This window comes from Castanea sativa, chromosome 7, assembly GCF_040712315.1.
Source record: "Castanea sativa cultivar Marrone di Chiusa Pesio chromosome 7, ASM4071231v1".
Lineage (NCBI taxonomy): Eukaryota > Viridiplantae > Streptophyta > Magnoliopsida > Fagales > Fagaceae > Castanea > Castanea sativa.
This window is the reverse complement of record NC_134019.1, coordinates 39,544,475-39,564,425: the sequence shown is the minus strand read 5'-3', so window position 1 is coordinate 39,564,425 and position 19,951 is coordinate 39,544,475. Positions and strand designations below refer to the sequence as shown.

The 19,951-nt window shown below is 33.1% G+C and overlaps 1 pseudogene; it reads left to right on the top strand.

Moving 5' to 3' along the window:
* The first annotated feature begins 155 nt into the window (after nt 1-155).
* LOC142644436 (putative disease resistance protein At1g50180) lies at nt 156-19,415 on the top strand (annotated as a pseudogene).
* The last annotated feature ends 536 nt before the right edge of the window (nt 19,416-19,951 follow it).

The following is a 19,951-nucleotide window of genomic DNA, read 5'->3' as shown; positions in this document are numbered from 1 at the left end:
CTCAAACTACATGCAGGTCAGCAATTACTTTCATCCCATATTTCATAAAATTTTCAAAGAAAACATCAATTTAAAGTAATTTGCTAGGACCTTTGTTCTTAATTGGGATCACAAGTAAAACTGTCTTTTTAATATGTATGGCAAGAAGTTAGAATATGGGAAGACTTCTGGGTCATGGTCATAATTTCAAACAGATTGCTAAAATAGCTTTAGTGGTTCAACAGCAAGTGGTGGTTAGTTTGCTAATTGATGCAATGAGAGGAGAGTGGGACTTGGCAAAGTTACATGACCTGTTTGATGTAGCTTCAATCTGTGCCATTGTTAAAATTGCTCTCAATAAGAAATACACCAGGTAAGATTATGTGGATAACAAATGCTCAAGGGAGGCTTACTGTGAGGTTAGCATTTTTTTTGCAACAGGGGGTGATGTCAAGAATATAGATCAGTCTAAGAAGCAATGGAATTTGAAAATACTATGGAGAACAACTCAGATAATTTTACCTACTAAATGCAGGTAACAAGAGTTGGGATAATTACTACTTAATACAACCTAATCAAGATCTAACATTTTAGGTGGTTTTTCAGGGTCATCAAGATCTATTATTGCTTAAGTTTCATAAATTTTTCCTGCTATTAGATAATGCAAGTGGTCTGAATGATTGATAGGATGCTTTTAAACCTATATATAATGGCTGCATTATAATGATTTTTAGTTGTTTGAGTTCTGAAATTATCTACAAGTTAACTTGTAATTATTGAAATGTTTAATGTTGGCGATGCTGTTTTATTTGTTAAAAAGGAATTGATATTGATATAATGCAGAAGAACATCGGTACATGCCGTGCCAAAAATGTATCGCTCTGTGACCAGCAGCTGGATCAACCTATCGTGCAATCACTTGAAAAAATTTTAATAATTCAAGGCTTCATTAAATTCATTGGATCTGAAGGAAAGAGGAAACATTTTGAAAATTAGGCTACTTATTGGCCTTAATAAATAGATAAATCATCAAATATATAGAAACAAATTATAAGTTGCATGTAACTTTGCAATATGAACTAAACATTTCACTTGCATATCTCTTTTTCAACCACAAAGTGTACCAATAATGAGAAGCTCTATTATGAAAGGGAACTTAACTGGGAAATAAATGTGCCCACTGGAGGAGCAATGATTTATAATTTTTTTGCTTTCGCAAGACTAGAATGGAATATATGAATATTAGGAATTAATCTTATAAATAAATAAATAAGTTCTTGATCATTTTTCTCAATTTTTTCGTGAATCGCACAGGTTAGCGACTAGTATTACTAAAAGCTGAAGCATAGCGTTTAATGCTATTGCGCTCATGTTGAGCCACATCATTATTTTTTTCTTTCCATTTTCTTATAATTATTTTTAATATTTTTTATTTCATATTTACACTTCTCCAACTTTTCTCCCTCCCTTACCTTTTCATCTCTCCACTACTTTTCCAACCTTTCTCCTTCCCTCACATTTTCATCTCCCCACTACCTTCTACATTTATATCATTCTTCATCTTTCCCTTCATCTTCTTCTATTTTTGTCTCTTTTTATTCATACCCTCTTACTATAAATTTGTCACTATCTTTTTCATTCTATGCATAGTTTTTCCTTACAGAAAAAAAGTTATCTCTCTCTCTCACACACACAATTTTTGGGTGGATTTTTATTTTTAATTTTCTTGCATCTTCACTTTAGGTTGATAATTTTTTATATTCTTTAATCTACTTTAGGTTAATGTGATTTAGTTTTGTTTTTTTTAATTGTTGTGTTTTTTTTCTCTCTCTTTGATTGTTAAATGTTATCCTATTGTGTTATAAAGGATTAGATATAGCACATAAAAATATAATATTATTCTACTACATAGCATGATTTGGATAATTTAATTTGGTAGTTATTATAATTTGGTAGCATGATTTTTATAGTGCTCAATTTAGATGTTAAAGTATGAGACTTTAATCATTTTTTTTTAATCCTTTGTGGTGGACAAAGTACTCTTAATAATTGTATTAAAAGTACTCTATAATGCCATTTATTTAGAAAAATGCAAAGGTTGGCTAAACAAAAATTATTGGATGAGAGACAAATTTTATCTTTCACAATTTTACTTTAATTATTATCATTATTATTTTATAGCAATGCATATATAGAAATTTAATTCTTAGATTTTGTTAATAATTTTTTATTTGATAATATGTTTTGGGTCGACGAAATTACAATTTTTGCAAAAAAAATAATTTTAGCAGATTATAAACAACAAATTGTTTTCCTAATTGGTCCAATTAATCATAGTTAAGTTTTATTAATTTTTTTAGTTAATGCTAAATCACACTATCTTACTATAAATTTGTCACTATCTCTTTCATTCTATGTATAGTTTTCCCTTACAGAAAAAATGTTCTCTCTCTCTCTCTCTCTCTCACACACACACACACAAAATTTTTGGGTGGATTTTTATTTTTTATTTTTCTTGCATCTTTGTTTTAGGTTGATAATTTTTTATATTCTTTAATCTACTTTAGGTTAATGCAATTCATTTTTTTTAATTGTTGTGTTTTTTTTCTCTCTCTTTGATTGTTAAATGTTATCCTATTGTGTTATAAAGGATTAAATATAGTATATAAAAATATAATATTATTCTACTACATAGCATGATTTGGATAATTTAATTTGGTAGTTATTGTAATTTGATAGCATGATTTTTATAATGCTCAATTTAGATGTTAAACTATGACACTTTAATCATTTTTTTTTAATGTTTTAATCCTTTGTGGTGGATAAAGTACTCTTAATAATTATATTAGAAGTACTCTATAATGCCATTTATTTAGAGAAAAGCAAAGGTTGGCTAAACAAAAATTATTGGACGAGAGACAAATTTTATCTTTTGCAATTTTACTTTAATTATTATTGTTATTATTATTTTATAACAATGCATATATAAAAATTTAATTCTTAGATTTTGCTAATAATTGTTAAGTTGATAATATGTTTTGGGTGGACAAAATTACAATTTCTGCAAAGAAAATAACCTTAGTAGATTATAAACAACAAATTGTTTTCCTAATTGGTCCAATTAATCATAGTTAAGCTTTATTAATTTTTTTAGTTAATTTTTTCAGTGTTTTGGATTGTAGGCAGAAAAAATAAGTTTGAGAAAGTTTGTTTAAAATTAAAAGAATAATTTCCAAATTTTGTATACTTTTTAATGATTCAAAAAATGTTATAAATAACTTTTATAAAATAAAATAAATATTTTTCGTTAACTTGCCTTTTGAATTTCTAAGAAAAATTGTATTTTTTTTTTCATTTTAGTACAACAAAAATTATTAAATTTGTGATTTGTGATTGTTCCTATATTACATTTATGATTATTGTTATAATAAATAAAAATATAATTACAAAATACATTACTCTTTATTAAATTAGTTTAAATTATATAAAAAATTTAAGAAAATCACTATAAAAATAATTATCATGCGCAACGCGCAGATTCGCGGCTAGTATAACTAATAAAGATGGAAATTTCCTTATTATTCCCTCAGTCAGTCCGTCCTCTTCATAACCCTACACACTAATAATGAAGTTAGCTGTATGTCACTATGAAAAAGATGAATAATTGAGGCCAGCCAGCATCATTCGCGTTTTCAACTTTGTTGAAACTTTTGCTAACACGTCACAAAAAGTCCAAAGCACTCTTTCTTTTGCAAGATGAAGAAAACAAAAAAGCCAAAAGGTAGAGCAAAACTACAATTTTTTGAGTCAGGTGAAGTGGAAATTTTTCATTATGGAAAATTCGGACACCGTTGACGAACCGAAAAAAAAAAAAAACAGAGACGGAGTTTAAGTAGAGTATGTCCAAAAGGGAAGGTTTGAGTGAAATTATACAAAGAGAGTGCAGATTCATTGTGAGTAAATTAACCAAGTTGAGCTGCTACAAATTGAGCTCAAACTTATGCAAGGCTTATTAAAGGATGCAGATATAAGGCAAAATGAGTCAGAGCTTGTAAGCAGTGGGTTGCTGAACTAAGAGATCTTGTTCATGATGCAGATGATATCATTGCCACTCATGCCCACACGGTTGGATCCAGAAAGGGAAGAGGTGTACAAAAGGTTCTCGAGAGGTGCAGTTGCATCTTGGATGAAGGAATTACAGTGCACCGGATTGGGTCAAAGATTGAAGATATATTGACAAAAATTTCTAACTTGAAAACAAGTTTTCAAGGCTATGGCATAAGAGAATCTATGATAAAAGGAGGTGGATCCAGTTCTTTTAATGAGAGGCAACAAGAGCAAAGGCAAACAAATTCTCATCTTGAACATGACGTTGTTGGGTTAGACGATGACTTGAATAAATTGGAGTTTTTGCTTAAAGAAGGCGAAGACAGCAGAGTAGCTTCCATATGTGGTATGGGTGGTTTGGGAAAGACCACTCTTGCTAAGATGGTTTATAATTACCACGAAGTCAAGCAACACTTTGATGGTCGTGCTTGGGTATATATTTCACAACAATGTCAAAGAAGACATGTTTGGGAAGAAATTTTGATTAGCCTTCTGTCTAAAGATCAAAGGGATGAAATTCAAAAGTGGAAGGATGCAGAATTTGTTGAGAAACTTCGTCAAGTTCAATGCGAGAAAAAGTGTTTGGTAATTCTAGACGATATTTTGAATATTGAGGCCTGTAACAGTCTACAGGAAGCCTTCCTAGTGAGGGGTACTGGTAGCAAAATATTGCTTACCTCTCGTAATAAACAATTGTGTTTGCATGTAGACCTCAGAAGTTTCCTTTGTGAATTGCAGTGTCTAAATGAAGAAAAGAGTTGGGAATTACTTGACAAGATAGCAATATCTTGGAGAGAAGGTACAACTAATATCTAATCCTGCTTTACTTTAATAATTTTTCTTTTGGGGTAATTAATTTAATGATTTTTTTTTTGGTAAATAAGGAAGAGGTAACAAATGTCTTTAAAGATGTTACTAATCACTAAGCTGTATACTGCATTAAATATTTTAAGATCAAATGTTAATTAACATGTCTAGATTTAATTTCTCTTATTTCAATTATTGGAAAGCTAATTAGTCTACATCTTTGGTAATAGATTCCTTTAAAGGTGTATTTTAAAGACTATTAGATATTTAATTATCAATTAGGAATGCACATTTTAATAAAAATAAGATACATTTTATTTATACATTCGTTGTACAGGGAGATAGTTTTTTTTGGGGGGAGGGGGGGGGGGGGGGGGGTTGAGAAAAGTACGTGGAGATAGTTATTATGTATAACTTTTGTCAATTCGAACGAAAAAAAAAAAGGAAATTGGACGAAACCCATTAACTATTTTATCAAACTTCGCCTCAAATAGAATATTATCCCATAAGAGAAAGTAATTCTACAGTACCCAAAAAAAAATGGGGGTACGATATCCATTAGTAGGTAATCTGCTACACCAGATTACTTTTATTTTCACATTAGACGGTTCCATCCTCACATTGTGCAGTTTCAACATCACATGTGACAGTTCTTTTCTCACATTTGGTGGTTCACTTACTTTTTCCACACATTTAACGGTTCCATCCTCAAATAGTGTAGTTCTAATATCACATGTGACAATTCTTTTCTCACATTTGGTGGTTCCCTTACTTTTTTTCTCACATTTGACGATTTCATCCTCACATTGTGCAGTTCCAACATCACATGTAACAGTTCTTTTGTCACATTGAATGGTTCTCTTACCTTTTTTTCACACTTGATAGTTTCATCCTCACATTGTATAGTTTCAACATCACATGTGACAATTATTTTCTCACATTTGGTGGTTCCCTTACTTTTTTTTTCTCACATTTGACGGTTTCATCCTCACATTGTGCAGTTCCAATATCACATGTGACAGTTCTTTTCTCACATTTGGTGGTTTCCTTACTTTTTCTTTTTTCACATTTGACGGTTTCATCCTCACATTGTGCAGTTCTAACATCACATGTGACAGTTCTTTTCTCACATATCATGGTTTCCTTACTTTTTTATCACATTTGACGGTTTCATCTTCACATTATGCAGTTCTATCTTCACATTATGTAGTTTCAACATCACATGTGACAGTTCTTTTCTCACATTTCATAGTTCCCTTACTTTTTTCTCACATTTGATGGTTTCATCCTTACATTGTGCAGTTCCAATATCACATGTGAGAGTTCTTTTATCATATTTGGTGATTTCCTTACTTTTTTTCTTACATTTGATGCTTCCATCCTCACAGTGTGCGGTTCCAACATCACATATGATAGTTGTTTTGTCACATTGGGTAGTTCTCTTACTTTTTTCTCACACTTGATGGTTCCATCTTCACATTGTGCAATTCTAACATCACATGTGACAGTTCTTTTATCACATTAGACGGTTCCCTTACTTTTTTTCTTACACTTGACGGTTCCATATTCACATTGTATAGTTTCAACATTAGATGTTAAAGTTATTTTCTCACATTTGATGGTTCCTTTACATTTTTTTTCTCACATCTAACAGTTCCATCCTCATATTATGCGGTTCCAACATCACATATGACAGTTCTTTTGTTACATCGGATGGTTCCCTTACTTTTTTCTCATACTTGACGGTTTCATCCTCACATTGTGCAGTTCCAACATCAAATGTGATAGTTCTTTTCTCATTTTTGGTAGTTCCCTTACTTTTTTCTCACATTTGACGGTTTCATCCTCATTTTGTGCAGTTCTAACATCACATGTGACAGTTCTTTTCTCACATTTCATGGTTCCCTTAATTTTTTATCACATTTGACAGTTTCATCCTCACATTGTGTAATTCCAACATCACATGTGACAGTTCTTTTCTCAAATTTGGTGGTTCCCTTACTTTTTTTTCCTCACATTTAACGGTTTAATCTTCACATTGTGTGGTTCCAACATCACATATGACAATTCTTATGTTACATTGGGTGGTTCACTTACTTTTTTCTCACACCAGATGGTTCCATCCACACATTGTGCAGTTCTAACATCACATGTGATACTTCTTTTCTCATATTTAGTAGTTCACTTACTTTTATCTCATATTTGATGGTTCCATACTCACGTTGTGCAGTTCTAGGCTCACATTGTTCAGTTCCAACATCACACGTGACAGTTCTTTTCTTACATTTGGGGGTTTCCTTACTTTTTTTTTCTCCTATTTGAGGTTTTCATCCTCACATTGTGTAGTTTCAACATCACATGTGACCATTTTTTTCTCACATTTAGTGCTTGCCTTACTTTTTTTTCTCACATTTGACGGTTTCATCATTACATTGTGCGATTTTAACATCACATATGACAGTTCTTTTGTCACATTGGGTGGTTTCCTTACTTTTTTCTCATATTTGACGGTTTCATCCTCACATTGTGCAGTTCTAACATCACATGTGACAGTTGTTTTCTCACATTTGGTGGTTTTTTTTACTTTTTTCACACACTTGACGGTTCCATCATCACATTGTGCAGTTTCAACATCATATGTGACAGTTATTTTCTTATATTTGGTGGTTTCCTTACTTTTTTTCTCACATTTGACAGTTCCATTCTCGCATTATGCGGTTCCAACATCACATATGACAGTTTTTTTGTTACATTGGGTAATTCCTTTACTTTTTCTCACACTTGACGGTTCCATCCTCACATTGTGCAGTTCCAACATCACAGGTCATAGTTTTTTCTCACATTTGATGGTTCCTTTATTTTTTTTCTCCTATTTGAGGTTTTTATCCTCACATTATGCAGTTCCAATATCACATGTGACTATTTTTTTCTCACATTTGGTGCTTCCCTTACTTTTTTTTCCTCACATTTGACGATTTCATCATCACATTGTGCGGTTTCACCATCACATATGACAATTCTTTTGTCACATTGGGTGGTTCCCATACTTTTTTCTCACACTTGAAGATTTCATCCTCACATTGTGTAGTTCCAATATCACATGTGACAATTCTTTTATCACATTTGGTGGTTCCTTCACTTTTTTTCTCACATTTGATGGTTTCATCCTTATATTGTGCAGTTCCAACATCACGTGTCAGTTTTTTTGTCACATTTGGCGGTTGCCTTATTTTTTTTCTCGCATTTGACGGTTCTATCCTCAAATTGTGCAATTCTAACATCACATATAGCAATTCTTTTGTCACATTGAATGGTTCCCTTACTTTTTTCTCACACTTGATGATTTCATCATTACATTGTATAGTTTCAACATCACATGTGACAGTTATTTTCTCACATTTGGTGGTTCCCTTACATTTTTTCTCACATTTAACAGTTCCATCCTCACATTATGCGGTTTTAATATCACATATGACAGTTCTTTTGTCACATTGGGTGGTTCTCTAACTTTTTTCTCGCACTTGATAGTTTCATCCTCACATTGTGCAGTTCCAACATTACATGTGACAGTTCTTTTGTCACATTGGACGGTTCCCTTACCTTTTTTCTCACACTTGACGGTTTCATCCTCACGTTGTATAGTTTCAACATCACATGTGACAGTTATTTTCTCACATTTGGTGGTTCCCTTAGTTTTTTTTATCACGATTAACAATTCCATCCTCACATTATGCGGTTCCAATATCACATATGACAGTTCTTTTATCACATCGGGTAGTTCCCTTACTTTTTTCTCACACTTGACGGTTCCATCCTTACATTGTGCAGTTCCAACATCACATGTAGTAGTTCTTTTCTCATATTTGGTGGTTCTTTTACTTTTTTCTCACATTTAATGGTTCCATCCTCACATTTTGTAGTTCCAACATCACATGTGATAGTTCTTTTCTCACATTTGGTGGTTCTCTTACTTTTTTTTTTTTTTTTTCACATTTGACGGTTCTATCCTTACATTGTGTAGTTCTAACATCACATGTGACAGTTTTTTTTTCTCACATTTCATGGTTCTCTTACTTTTTTATCACATTTGACTGTTCCATCCTCACATTGTGTAGTTCCAACATCACATGTGACAATTCTTTTCTCACATTTGGTGGTTCTCTTCCTTTTTTTTCTCACATTTAACGGTTTCATACTTACATTGTGCGGTTCCAACATCATATATGACAGTTCTTTTGTCATATTGGATGGTTCACTTACTTTTTTCTCACACTAGATGGTTCCATCCACACATTGTGCAATTCTAACATCACATGTGATACTTCTTTTCTCACATTTGGTAGTTTCCTTACTTTTTTTTTTCACATTTGACGGTTCTATACTCACATTGTGCATTTTCAACATCACATGTGACAGTTCTTTTCTCACATTTGGGGGTTCCCTTACTTTTTTTCACACATTTGAAGGTTCCATCCTCGTATTGTGCAGTTCTAACATCATATGTGACAGTTCTTTTTTCACATTTCATGGTTCTCTTACTTTTTTCTTACATTTGATCGTTCCATCCTCACATTGTGGAGTTCCAATATCACATGTGGGAGTTCTTTTCTCATATTTGGTGATTCCCTTACTTTTTTTCTCATATTTGATGCTTCCATCCTAGCAGTGTGCGGTTTCAACATCGCATGTGACAGTTGCTTTGTCAATTGGGTGGTTCTCTTACTTTTTTCTTACACTTGATAGTTTCATCTTCACATTGTGCAGTTTCAATATCACATATAACAGTTCTTTTGTCACATTGGATGGTTCCCTTACCTTTTTTCTCACACTTGACAGTTCCATCTTCACATTATGCAGTTTCAACATCATATGTGACAGTTATTTTCTTACATTTGGTGGTTTCCTAATTTTTTTTCTCACATTTGACGGTTCAATTCTCGCATTATGCGGTTTCAATATCACATATGACAGTTCTTTTGTCACATTAGATGGTTCCTTTATTTTTTTCTCACATTTGACGGTTTCATCCTCACATTGTGCATTTTCAACATCGCATGTGACAGTTGTTTTCTCACATTTGGTAGTTTCTTTACTTTTTTCTCACACTTGACGGTTCCATCCTCAAGTTGTGCAGTTTCAACATCATATGTGACAGTTATTTTCTTACATTTGGTGGTTTCCTAACTTTTTTTCTCACATTTGACAGTTCAATTCTCGCTTTATGCGGTTCCAACATCACATATGACAGTTCTTTTGTCACATTAGGTGGTTCTTTTACTTTTTCTCACACTTGACGGTTCTATCCTCACATTGTGCAGTTCTAACATCACATGTTATAGTTCTTTTATCACATTTGGTGGTTCCTTTATTTTTTTTCTCCTATTTGAGGTTTTCATCCTCACATTGTGCAGTTTTAACATCACATGTGACCATTTTTTTCTCACATTTAGTACAGCCCTTACTTTTTTTTTCTCTCACATTTGACGGTTTCATCATCACATTGTGCGATTCCAACATCACATATGGCTATTCTTTTGTCACATTGGGTGGTTTCCTTACTTTTTTCTCATATTTGACGGTTCTATCCTCACATTGTGCAGTTCCAACATCACATATGACGGTTGTTTTTTCACATTTGGTAGTTTCTTTACTTTTTTTCTCACACTTGATGGTTCCATTATCACATTGTGCAGTTTCAACATCATATGTGATAGTTATTTTCTTACATTTGGTAGTTTCTTTACTTTTTTTTTTCTCACGTTTGACGATTTCATTCTCGCATTATGTGGTTCTAACATTACATATGACAGTTTTTTTGTCACATTAGGTGGTTTCTTTACTTTTTCTCACACTTGACAGTTCCATTCTCATATTGTGCAGTTCCAACATCACATGTCATAATTCTTTTCTCACATTTGGTGGTTCCTTTATTTTTTTTCTCCCATTTGAGGTTTTCATCCTCACATTGTGCAGTTCCAACATCACATGTAACCATTTTTTCTCACATTTGATTCTTCCCTTACTTTTTTTCTCACATTTGACGGTTTCATCATCACATTGTGCGATTCTAACATCACATATGACAGTTCTTTTATCACATTTGGCGGTTCCCTTACTTTTTTCTTAGACTTGAAGGTTCCATCCTCACATTATGCAGTTTCAATATCACATGTGACAGTTCTTTTATCACATTTGGAGGTTCCATTATTTTTTTCTCATATTTGATGGTTCCATCCTCAAATTATGCGATTCTAATATCACATATGACAGTTCTTTTGTCACATTGGATGGTTCCCTTACTTTTTGCTCACACTTGACGATTTCATCCTTACATTGTGCAGTTCCAACATCACATGTGACAGTTCTTTTTTCATATTAGATGGTTTCCTTACGTTTTTCTCATATTTGACGGTTCTATCCTCACATTGTGCATTTCCAACATCACGTGTCAGTTCTTTTGTCAGATTTGGTGGTTCCCTTATTTTTTCTCACATTTTTTTATTCCTTCTTCTAATTGTGTAGTTTCAACATCACACGTGACAGTTCTTTTCTCACATTTGGTGGTTCCCTTACTTTTTTTTCTCACATTTGACGGTTCCATCCTCACATTGTGCGATTCCAACATCACATGTGATAGTTATTTTCTCACATTTGGTGGTTCCCTTACTTTTTTTCTCACATTTGACGGTTCTATCCTCACATTGTGCAGTTTAAACATCACATGTCAATTATTTTCTCACATTTGGTGGTTCTTTTTTTTTTCCTCACATTTGATGGTTCCATCCTCACATTGTGCGATTCCAACATCACATATGACAGTTCTTTTGTCACATTAGATGGTTCCCTTATTTTTTTCTCACATTTGACGGTTCCATCATCACATTGTGCAGTTTCAACATTATGTGTGACAGTTATTTTCTCACATTTAGTGACTCTTTTAATTTTTTTTCTCACATTTGACGGTTTCATTCTCACATTATATGATTCCAATATCACATATGATAGTTCTTTTGTCACTTTGAGTTATTCCCTTACTTTTTTCTCATACTTAACGGTTCCATCCTCACATATGCGGTTCCAACATCACATATGACAGTTCTTTTGTCACATTGGGTGGTTCCCTTAGTCTTCAGCCTTGGGATGGACAATGATGCATAGGAAAGTCTTAAAGATGGAAGATCCTTGGAAACACAAAGACACAGAAACTGATAGTGTATAGGTTTTTTTACCCTTTTCTTCTTGCATTAGGGACAAAAGAAAAGAAAAAATAGCAAACGAAAATACCCCTTGTATCTATATTTATCCATCTCTTCCTTTCCTTGGCTTATTAGTTTCTACTACACCTGAGGATTAATGTCCAATTTACGTTTGATCTATGTTCTGAATTATCTCAGTCTTTTGTTGTTTCTGTAGTTAATTTTTTCTTTTTCACATTTCTTAGTTGTCTTGTGGTTTATGCTATATTCAGATTGTGATGGTAAGAATGAAAGTTGATTTTGCATTATGGAAATGAATTTGGCTTTTTCGGGGTTGAATTTCTTGCCTTTTAAATCCTGATGATTAGGAAATGAGCTTTGAAATTGTTAATAGGTGCCTTAGGCTGCATCACCTTGTTCTTGCCCCATTAATTAACGTCCTATATCTACAAGAAACATGCTACACGAATAATTTTTGGCCTTAGATTTAAGCTCTTGTTTCCTTCTTTGTGGGGTAGGAGGCAGTGCACTTAAAATATGTTGCCCCAAGTTACCTTGCGATATTGAAAATAAAATTAGAAAAAAGTAGGATAAACAGATCCCATTAATCTACGAGTCCAATCTAAACATGCTCAATTGCTTAATTGATGTTTTCATATCTGACATGTCTTATACAAGCTTGCAATTTGATTCCCTAACTTGCAATTTGAGTCATTCAATTGTAGGCTTCAAGGTTCACACATGTAGGAATTGCACATTCATTTTCAATCTGGGTGTTCATAATGAGATCAGCTAGAATGACCACAAACTTCAGATGCGAAGAAGTGGAAGGGCACTAATGTACATATAGAACTTTTTAAAGCTCTGTGGAGGAAGGAAGTGGGCCCTTAATGTGCATTAACATCTCCATTTCTTTCATGCATTTGCAAACTTCCAAGAAACAAGCAGCAGCAAAAACAATTGAACATGTTATAGAATCATCACAATTACTGATGATTTTTCCAAGAATAATATTTCATTTATGAAGAGCTAACAATATTATGACTTAAATATAGGAGCAGCATAAATTCAAATTGCCGCTAATACTTTTTTCAAAAAAAAACAAAATGGAACCACCTCATAAAGTTTGGTACAAACAAAAATCATTCCAGTATCAAACTTTGGCAGCCAGCCAGGAAAACACGTAACTAGTGTAGAGCAAATTTCAGAATAGCCTTAATTTCACATTGGGGGCCGACCTGAACCTAGCAGCTGGCCGATTAGATTAGTCACTTGGCAAAAACACAAAACAACTTGCTTTTATTTCCATTACATGATGGTAATCGCAAGTAAATCATAATTCATAGGTGATGAAATACCAATTCCATACACTAAATTACCACAAAACAAAATAGAACCAGCAAGCAACCCCCACTATTCAAATACTAATGTCACAGAAAATCACATGACTATAAGGTTAGGCCTTTCTAAAGCAACACCAAGGCTGCAAGACTTATACAGATATTTCTACGCTAATGGCATGGTGCACAGAATTATCAGTATAACATATGCATTGATAAACTAAATAAAATAACGTGAAGGAAGCATGGAAGTAATGGATGATATAAAATTAAACTTAAGCCAAAAACATGATGGAGAGAATCCAATCAAATATCAAGACCACAAAATTCAAAGAAAAGGCAAGGGGAAAAATGAAACTTTTGGTGTGGAGGGGTTGAAGGCAAGAAGAAACTGAAATATTGTCTTTTTTGTAACAAAATCCAGTTCAAAAGAATTTGACAATAGATGAGAGTCAGTCCATATTTAAAACATCTGCATTGCTCCTTATACAGGATACCTATGAGTAGCTTGAAAATATTTACAAACTTATCAAGCAAATTATAACATGGATATGACTTTATATCAATCAAATTATAACAAGAGACAAGAGAGTAATATAATAATGAGAAATTTAATCTACCCCCTCAAAAAAAAGTACATCAATCAAAAGTTTATATTGTGGGAAGTACTGTGTAAACCATATGTGAATATGATTGTCAACTTACATGCCAATATTTTGATACGCAGCGATCAATGCAACTATTTTCACCCATATTTAGTTTAGACTCCTTGTACCTGAAATAATAAATGATAATATGACCAATTTGATACATTTTCTTTACACAAGGATGTCAAATGAGTACTTTCTGCAATTTATTAATATAGAGAAAAAATTACTGAACTTTTTAAAAAAAGTTAACTGGATTCTTCAAAGGTGAATTCAAAATCAACTTAGAAAAGTTCACGCAAATTGCAGGAAAGAAATTAACACAAAGTTTTGTACCTTTTCTCAACGCACTTATTAAAACATGTTTGTGTAAGCCTGATTCAAAAACAGAAAAAGGAAGCAGGTTAACCTCAATAAATATTTATCATGAATGGAAATCATAAACAATGCAATTTTATTCAAAATATATATATCACCATGAGACATCCTCAACCATAGCAGTCCAATTCCCAATCTTAATCTAGAAAGTGAAAGCATTGATAAATGTGCTTACTATAGGGTAGTTTCTTTTTTGGTGGTAATTATGCACTCATCCTTTTTATAGGTGAGACCACACCTTAAAATAACATTGACCTAAATTCACAAAGTAATATTTCCAATCATGATGGCTAGTCGTTTATTTGGTATCATCCTGATTCAGAGTACCTCACCTAACTTAGGAATAACCAAAGCTAAAATAAACTCTCAATGAGAAATAATGTTAACCTGATTTTTCACAGTAACTGGACTAAAAATGAAAAATGAAAAACAGTTAGCTAATCCTAATTTGAAAGTAATCACTGGGCTGAACCTGAAACTCTCTGTGCAGCATCTGTTGTTGCTATTCAGAATTGGAGATGACCTTACCCTGTACTCTGTAATTGTTGTTAAGGTAAAGGTGTCAGAGTAGCTATATCTTTGTCAAACAAACAAGTGGGTTTTGGTTTTTGTCTCTTGCTACCTTCTCTTTCTCTAGGTGCAGTGCTGCTCTACAACTTCTGTGGTAATGTACAAATGCTTTGGGAGCTGGGGGACTAACTATTTGTTACTCAAGTTGAGAGATCACTTTATTACTGACTAATTCCCAATTGAATCCTTGCCTTTGGCACCAACTGGCTCTATGTAGAGCCACACTGCTAGAAAGTAGAAAGTAGAAACTAATGCTAAAAGAGGGACACAATTTTGATACAGGAGATGATCTACTTAGGTAGGCTGTTTTTATTACAACTTCAATTTATGGTGAACATCATCCAGATAAAATATCTGCTCCTGAAACTATGAGCAAAATCACTAGGCTTCTTTCAAATTCTAAATTTTAGAGAAACCAACTCTAAAATATAGCACAAACCAACACTAAAATTGGTGTTCTTACTGCCAAGGTGGTTGAAAAAATATAATAATCTTGTAAGTCCATAGGTTCATAGTATCGTGTCCTCCCCACACTCCCAACCAAATCAGTTGAGAATTCAATCTCTGCCACTCAAACCTTGATAATGCCAAAGAAGTTGGCAGAACCAGCAAATGGTGCATTACCCTATAATAAACTTAGTTATAAAATTTAATATGTGATGGTTAGACTCTTTTTTCAACTAATAAGGACATCTTCTTCAACCCAAACATGATGTTCTAGTTCTAGCCCAACCCAAGATTTCTTTGCCAATGCCCTTCGGTATAAAGATTAATTTGTCAAATATATAAGAATCGAAACTCAAACAAAACAATAATATCATATACCCACAAAGTTTAGAGAAATAATATAAACCCAAGTGCCATTTCACGAACATTAACTCCCTGTTTGGTTACTCAAAAAAAATCAAGAAAACCCCAGAAAAAAAATTCTTGTCTTTAACGCCCTATTCTCCAAAACTGTTTGTTAGGCAAAATTGAGTGGACATTCACATTACTACTTTTATAAGACCCAGATAAAGAAAAAAACCCAACTTTAATTTTTTCGATTCCTACCTTTTTTTTCTCAGCAACCAAACGTGGTATAATGAAAAACCCAATATAAACCCTAAACTTTCATAGTGATAAGTTGAACCCAGAAGAAAGAATAGTCAATAAAAGTTGGAGATTGAGATGGAAACAGAGAACCTGAAGATTGTGGGTGTCGCAGCCGATTTAGAATGGAAGAGAAGAAGCGCCGCGGAGTCGTACGGGAAGAGATGAAGCGCCGCTGATTTGAATAAGGATTGGAAGAGAATAAGCTAGAGAGCAGCGCCGACAAGTTGGATTGGATGAGAAGAAGCGCCTCCGATTTGAGGTTGTGGGTGCGCCGGGCTCTGAGGGTTTTGTGGATGCGCCACAGATGCGGTATCAACTGTCTGATTTGAGGGTTTTGTTTAGAGAGGCAACAGAGCAATGAGCAAACGATGAGAGAAGCAAACGTGAGACAGGAGAAAGGGCTGAAAAGCGTGATGAATGTTTTAATTTTTTGTTTATATATAAAACTGGTTTAACTGGTAACCAAAAACCTTTAAAATTACGTCAAAGGTCAAGATCAAAACCAAAGTAAATAAACGGCTCAGATATAAGTGGATACCGTACCCCTTTTTTTGGGGTATGGTAGAATGACCCCATAAGAGATAGATTTTTTTCATTCTTTTTTTGAGAAGAGATAGAGTTTGTAATTGATACGCAAATTAAAATACATAGTCAACTATTGTGTGAAACTCAAATTTCCACTCTCAAAATAAGTAAATATTAATCTAAAACTAAAAGAAAAATAAAGTGACAAAAGAGAGATGCCTAATGATTGAAAAAACAAACGCCAAAACATGCATAAACTAGAAAAAATTTACCAAAACAGCAAAATGCATTAGCTCAAAATATGGTTAACTAATATTTGAAGACAAGAATAAAACATAGAGAAAGATTTCTCTAAATTTTAGCAAAAGTAAATAGCTGAATGTTTAACGAAATTAAAACTTGTGATTTAAATTAAATTCCATTTTAAATATTTTAACTAAATTTAAAACTGTGCAAGAGTAAGAATTAAAAGCCATATATTAGTACAGTCCATATGCATGGAGAAAATTTCTTCAAGTGGTTATCTCTAGGCTTTCAAGTCTTAAAATATAGTTTCATTTTATTATTTAGTTGCTGATGTTATGTTTTTTGTTGTTCAAGAAAAAAAATGATATTATTTTGTTTTTTGTTGGCTTTTTAGACCGTGTGACCAAAACTTACATGGAGAGTTTGGAAAGGAAATGATTGGATATTGTGGGGGTTTGCCATTGGCCATCACTGTACTTGGAGGTCTTTTAGTTTTAGTAGCAAAGCAAACACAGGAAGAATGAGAGGATGTGCTTAGACATGTCAAATCATACCTTCATGTAGAACAAAACTTAAGAGTCAACAAAGTTTTAGCTTTAAGTTATAATGATTTACTTTGTCACTTGAAACCATGCTTTCTATATTTAGATAATTTTCCAGAGGATTTTGAGATACCAACAAAAGAATTGATTCGGATGTGGATGGGAGAATGTTTTGTATTAGAAATTCAGCACAATAGAGGAAGAGAGGATACAATGGATGATGTGGGACACCAATATTTAAGGGAGCTAGTGCAAAGATGCATGGTTTTGGTGGGGAAAATGGGCTCACTTGGAAGGATTAAAACTTGTCGAATGCATGATCTTAAGCGAGGCTTTTGTGTATCAAAAGCCCAAGAAGAAAATTTTCTCCATATTACCAATATTCTTTCCTTGAAACGGCGTGAAGCACAAAACGGTAAGGTTCGAAGACTTGCTATCATTTTGGAATCAGATGATAATCACATCAAGGGAATTAAATTCAGCGAGTATCCATATCTCAGGTCTCTTCTTTACCTTCTACCTCATTTTTATCAACATAATTGTCTTCAAAGTTATTCTTATTTTAAAGAGTCATGTTTCAAGAAATTCAAGTTGGTTATAGTCTTACATCTGGAAAATTTTAACAAAGACAATAGAAAATTACCTAAAGACATTGGATGTCTCATCCACTTGAGATATTTATCCCTCAAAAGAAGCTCTATATATAAGGTGCCATCATCCATAGGCAATTTGAGTTGCTTGGAGACACTAGATTTGGGGACCTTCTCAAGCAATCTGAGAGGGCCAAATGTGTTTTAAGTATATGAAACAGTTGAAGCATCTTTATTTACACTGAAAAAATATAAAGTAAATGGTAAGTTGGAACTGGGTAATCTTAGTTATTTGCAAACATTGGTGAATGTTCAGCCCAAAATCATCCAATTTCCCACATGGTTCAAACTCAACCGCCTTCGGGTTCTTAAAGTGAGGAATAATAAACGGGCCCAAGATGCAATACAAATGCTAATATCAGGGTGTCCACATATAGAAAAGCTACATCTATATAAACATTTAAAGAAGCTTCCAGAAGCTCACCAATTCTCTCCAAATCTAGTGAAGTTGACTTTATTGGGGACTAAACTTGAGGAAGACCCAATGGAAACGTTAGAGAAGTTACCCAACTTAAAAATCCTCTCCTTTCGTCGTGTGTTAGAGAAGAGGGTGGAGAAAGGAGCCATGCCCAGTCTCTGTTGTTTGGAAATTGAATTTTGTGATATTTTGAAGATGATTCCTGATGGATTGAGGTTCATCACAACCCTCCAGGAATTGAAGATCAAAAACATGCCAAAGTCATTCACAGATAGACTTCATGAAGGAGGACCAGATTTCGACAAATTAAAAAATGTGCGTTCCCATGTATTCCAATCTTAAGACACAGAATAATAATCGTTAGCACCTAACAAGGTACACCAATGAATTCTTGCACTTGCATTTTTTTATTAACTTTTACGAGCTTCTTTTCTTCTATATCTCCCTCCAATTAATTCAATTTCCACCCAATAATATTTAGCAAAATGTTCCCTAATGTAAGAGTAATTCTTCAAAATCTATTCTTTCCCCCTCAATTTACACACTTTTTATTAGCTTCTGAACCCATAACCTATCTCTTCATTATATTTACAAACTTATTTGCCACTGTTATTAACAGTTTCTTCTTTCTTTTTCCCCCTTTTTTTAGGTTCTTCTGAATATTGCTCTAAATCTTACATGTCTACAACATATTTCTTTTTCATTCATTTTTGATGTTTTTTTGTAGGTGAAATCGTCCATGGTCTGATATGCTTGCACGGATTCATCAAACATATTCTCCGATGCCTATGTGTAGTGATGTAAATAATTGTGATATTTTCTTGGGTGGTTTTTTTTTTTTTTTTTTTTCAATGTATTGTATTTGTTTTAGTGTTGCTTGCTTGTTCTGGTTTTCTGCTCTGCTACACTCTTTGTGTATCCTGTTGAAAATAAAAAACCTATGTATCATTCAAGTTATGTTTTATCTCACTGCATTCTAGATATATATTGTTTATAGGGAAGCTAGTTCAGAATATCCTTGTGTTAAGCAGTAACACTGTATCTTATTGAGCTGGGAATATGAATTAGCATGGGCGAAAACTGCTGCTTTTTCCGTATCAATATAGTAACTAAAACACTAAAATAAAAAATCATGCAGACAAATTATGTTAGACGGAACTTCTATTCCTTTTAGATTTTAGGCCGTAGTTGGAACCCTATAAATTCAACATCATACATAATCAGAGTAATAATTAAGATGAAATTTGGTTGTTCGTAACAGCAATTTAAATAGTTCTAGTTGAATAGAGTGTTGGGTAAATATGAGCTGTAAAATGTTTTTGTAAACTAGAAGATGAGGTTCTTATGTAGTTATACTATTGTAATTACTAGGGAATCATAGCCATTGCATATGTAGGATATATGTTTTTGAAAATTTTCTATTGATAGTAGTATCAAATGATTATTTATGT